The sequence below is a fragment of the Callithrix jacchus genome, chromosome 3 (genome assembly GCF_049354715.1).
Source record: "Callithrix jacchus isolate 240 chromosome 3, calJac240_pri, whole genome shotgun sequence".
NCBI lineage: Eukaryota > Metazoa > Chordata > Mammalia > Primates > Cebidae > Callithrix > Callithrix jacchus.
Window position 1 is genome coordinate 30,476,014 of NC_133504.1, and position 5,404 is coordinate 30,481,417.

Here is a 5,404-nt window from a genome sequence, read left to right on the forward strand (position 1 = left end):
TAAGGTCTAGTCCAAATTTTTTTGCCTAGCTCGCCGTCTTTCCACGTATCACAATTATAATGTAATTTTACAACTACTCTGCAATTCTTTTTTTTTTTTTTTTTTTTTGAGACAGAGTTTCACTCTTGTTACCCAGGCTGGAGTGCAATGGCGCGATCTCGGCTCACCACAACCTCTGCCTCCTGGGTTCAGGCAATTCTCCTGCCCATCCTCCTGAGTAGCTGGGATTACAGGCACGCACCACCAGGCCCAGCTAATTTTTTGTATTTTTAGTAGAGACGGGGTTCCACCATGTTGACCAGGATGGTCTTGACCTCATGATCCACCCGCCTCGGCCTCTCAAAGTGCTGGGATTACAGGCTTGAGCCACCGCGCCCGGCCTACTCTGCAATTCTTTACCTGACGTGCAAAAATCCCTCACTAGGCAGCAAGCTTTTAGGTGGAAGTATGTTTCTAGCTTGTCTCAGGAATCAATAAAATCTATGGTAGGTTCCAATATCTCAGTTTCAACCATGGTCATATTGGATGCACCTAACACGCTTTAGGTGCATACTTATCGTGCCTTCAGCTAAAGCATGTTTGGTGAAATGATAATTCACCATCTACCACGGTGAAATGATAATTCATACCTATGTGACCCTCGTGAGGATTAAAGGATGCTTCCATAGGTCAGGGGTGCAGGTGATGTAGGCTGGTGGGTTCTCAACTGGCAGTTACCATTTCGCTCCTTTAACTCCCCCCCACACACCCAAACACCTACATTAATTATTTGAAAATAATATGGCCACTTCATAAACCCTAATTCAGATTATAACATTTAAAGCTTAATTGATGCGGCCCCAACCCCCTTCTAACTCTACAATCTTGAATTTTTCACAAGACCTTCGCCGGAGACCAAGGTGATCCAGTTGTTGGCAAGCTGCCACTCAGAGGTTTAGGCACAGAGAATGATCCGGAAGCCCCTACCCTGTGAAGCCTCCTGGCGAGGCCCTCCTAGACCTTTCCTGTGGCCTTCCCAGCTTTCCTTGAGCAGACAGATCAGTGACCCTGGCCAGGGGGTTCCTAAGAGTCACTGAGCACCGGCGAGGAAGGACTCAGACCCCACGCCAGCAAATGCACACCTTCCTGCCTGGCGGTCAGCCTGTGCGGTGGTTGGCGTGTCCTCCGGATGTGAGAGGGGAGGGCCTGCGCATGCTCTGTGACCCTGGGTGCAGGGACAATGTGAAGCTTATGAGAGCTGGGGTGACCTCCTCCATGATCAGGGCCCAGTTGGCCCCAAGTGGCAATTAATTCCCCTGGCTATCTTTTCGGATTCTTACAATTTTTTATTTATATGAGCAAACTTGAGGGTCCAAGTGAGGCTGCAAGCTGATTAAAAGCTTCACCAGCACAGCCTCCCCTCCCAGATGATGAGGGAAGGGAGTGCTTTTCAGGGTGAAGTGCTTCCCATAGCCTGGGGTCACAGGGTGGAGTCGTTGAGTATCCTCCATCCTTGAAAGAGGAACAGAGGTGCCTGTGGATCAGTTTGCATCACAGTGGCTGACTGGGTGGATCCCTCACACCCTGTGGGATTGTGCCCCACTCTACTAACCCAGGTTCACCTCTGCAAGTGACATTTCAGTTGGAATTTGAGGGCTGAAGAGGCATTTGTTGGACAAATTCCATGGTCAAAGTCTTTAAGGCTGAAAGAAGAGCAAATGTGGAGACTCTCAACATTAAAGAACTTAGTACAGAGCCAGGTGAGGTGGCTAACGCCTGTACTCCCAGCACTTTGGGAGGCTGAGGCAGACGGATCACCTAAGATCAGGAGTTCGAGACCAGCCTGATTGACATAGTGAAACCTCACTTTTAAAAAAAAATTAGTACAGGGCGAGCATGGTTGTGCACACCTGTAATCCAAGCCCCTTCAGAGGCAGAGGTGAGAGGATCGTTTGAGGCCAGGACTTCAGGATAAGTCTCAGTAACATAGCCAGACAGTGCCTATGCAACAAAATGCTTTACTATTATTATTATTATTTATTTTTTTTTTTTGAGAAAGAGTCTCGCTCTGTTGCCCAGGCTGGTTGTAGTGGTGCGATCTCAGCTCACTGCAATCTCTGCTTCCTGGCTTTAAGCAGTTTTTCTGCCTCAGCCTCCTGAGTAGCTGGGACTACAGGTGCACGCTGCCATGCCCAGATTTTTTTTTTTTTTTTTTTTTTGTATTTAAGTAGAGATGGGGATTCACCATGTTGCCCAGGCGGGTCTTGAAGTTCTGAGCTCAGGCAACCCACCTACCTCAGCCTCCCAAAGTGCTAGGATTACAGCTGTGAGACATCCCATCTAGCCAGAAATGGTAATTTTTTTTTTTTTTTGGAGAGGGAGTTTCGCTTTTGTTATCCAGACTGGAGTGCAATGGCATGATCTCAGCTCACGGCAACCTCTGCCTCCTGGGTTCAAGCAATTCTCCTGCCTCAGCCTCCTGAGTAGCGGGGACTACAGCCGCACACCACCATGCCCAGCTAATTTTTGTATTTTTAGTAGAGACAGGGTTTCACTTTGTTGACCAGGATGGTCTTGATATCTTGACCTCGTGATCCACCCGCCTCGGCCTCCCAAAGTGCTGGGATTACAGGCGTGAGCCACCACGCCCTGCCCCAGAAATGGCAATTTTTTAAAACTTGGTTGAAGAGGAACTGAACGAGGTCATTTGGCTGACACTAAAATGTGGGGAGTTGCAAGAAGTAGAAAAGATGGAAAATGGCTTTTGTGAGGCTTATGAGATAGGCAAGAATCAATGCTGCGAGGAACTTTAGGCAAAGTTGAGGATTTTGGTTTTTGTCAAATGCAAAGAAAAGCCAGTGAAGGATTTGAAACATACGTAATAAGATTGGAATGGTGAAATAATGACTGTTTACAATTCAGGAAAAAGGCCTGTTGATACCTTTAATAGATCCTAGAAAGGGTGCATTGTGGACAGTTGAGTAGAGTTGTGACCTAGACAATCAACAGATAAAGAAAAGTCCTGGTTGGTCAACTTTTTGAAATTCCAGTGGCTCCTGACAAAAAAAGGAAAAGAGATACTAGGGGCAGCAGCTTCCCCCATATTACTTTGCCATGGGTGAGTGTAAAATTTATTTATTTGTTATTTCCCCCATGCTGGAGTGCAATGGCACCACCCTGTATCACTGCAAACTCTTGCCTCCCAGATTCAGCCTCCTGTGTTCCAGTGACTCTCTCGCAATAGCCTACCGAGTACCTGGGATTACAGATTTGCAGAACTATGCCCAGTTTTTTTGTGTTTTTACTACAAACAGGAGTTTCACTGGGTTCCCCAGACAAATCTTAAAGTCCTGGGCTGAAGTGATCCGCTTGCCTCAGGCTCTCAAAGTGCTGGTATTAGTTACAGGCATGTGACACCATGCCCAGTCTTTATATAATATATTTTAAATTGAAATGATGCAGCCAGTCACAGTGGTTTCTTTACCTGTCACAGTATGTGGCGTTAAAAATTACTTGATACCCAAATAATTATAAATCTTTCTTTTTTTTTTTTTTTTGAGATGGAGTTTCACTCTTGTTACCCATGCTGGAGTGTAATGGTGCAAACTCAGCTCACCGCAACCTCTGCCTCCTGGGTTCAGGCAATTCTCCTGCCTCATCCTCCTGAATAGCTGGGAATACAGGCACATGCCACCATGCCCAGCTAATTTTTTGTATTTTTAGTAGAGACAGGGATTCACCATGTTGACCAGGATGGTCTCGATCTCTTGACCTCGTGATTCACCAGCCTCGGCCTTCCGAAGTGCTGGGATTACAGGCTTGAGCCACCGCACCCGGCCTCATAAATGTTTCTATTGTGAAGATACATACATATACATATCTAAGGCAGCACTATTGACAATAGCAAAGACTTGGACCCAACCCAAGTACCCACCAGTGATAGAGTGGAAAAAGAAAATCTGGAACATTTCCTCATGGAATACTATGCAGCCATAAAAAAAAGAATGAGATCATGTCATTTGCAGGGACACAGAAGAAGCTGGGAGCCATCATTCTCAGCAAACTAACACAGGAACAGAAAACCAAACACTGCATGTTCTCACTCATATTAGTGAGAGTTGAACAATGAGAATACATGGACACAGGGAGGAACAACACACATGAGGACCTGTTGGGGTTTGAGTGTGAGGGGATGGAGAGCATTAGGACAAATACCGACTATACGAGGGGCTTACAACGTAGATGATGTGTTGATAGGTGCAGCAAACACCATGGCACATATATACCTATGTAACAAATTTGCACATTCTGCACATGTATCTCAGAACTTGAAGTAAAACTAAAAGAAAAAAAAATTACTTGAGACCAGGCATGGTGGCTGATGCCTGCAGTGCCAGCACTTTGGGAGGCCGAGGTGGATGATCTCTTGAGGTCCCAAGTAAATAAATAAATAGGTACATGCATACACACATACATACTTAATATAGGAACCCCTCAATATGACACTGAATCCTGCAAGGCTGACTATACCTCACTGGGTACAGCATAATTTAACAGCATAGGGTCCACCTGCTAGATGCTAATTAACCTGAAGTGATGTAATTTAAGTATTTTTCTGGAGCAGTTGCTCATAAGAATTTTCTTCTTTTTTATAAGAAGAGTTTAGAATCAATCCCCTTTCACTTTTACTTATCCACTGAGCCTGTGCCAAGTTTATCAATCATCAGCCAAGGCATATTTTTTATGCCCATCACATTCTAAGATGCTTTGTAGCCGTGCTCTGTGTCTGTTCCATCTGGATTTAGCAGGTCACTCTCCTTCTTCCTGTCAATATATGTATATATATAAAGGTCTGCAAGGACACATGACAGACTTTTCACAGGTAGTTTGAAATATGTATGTACGTGTATATGTGTGTACACATGTGTGTGCCTGTGTACTCCTGCAGGTTAGAGAAAGAAAGTAAAGAGTGGTGGTGAACGCTTCACTTTAGAACCAGGCTTCCAGGGGTTCAAATCCATGCTCTGTCCTCTTCCATCTGTGTGACCTTAGCAGTTATCTTTTCTGCTTTTCTCATCTAGGTAAATAAAAAGGAGGGATGGGGCAGTAACAGTTTAACTTACATTTTAGATGTATGATTGAAGAGGGAGACCCAGGCATCTCAGATCAACTTCTGCTTTTTTTCCCTAAGACTGTAAACTGAAGCCCTTTTCATATGTAATTCCTGAGACTGTAAACTGAGACCCTTTTCATATGAAATTCCTAAGACTGTAAATCGAAACCCTTTCATATGTACTTCTTGAGACTGTAAACCGGGACCCTTTTCATATGTTAAGCTATAAACCTAAGCTTTTACGTGTAACATCTAAAGTATAAGCCTATATAAAGAAGGAACCTTCCTTTGTTAGGCGAACTTGGCTGTTAG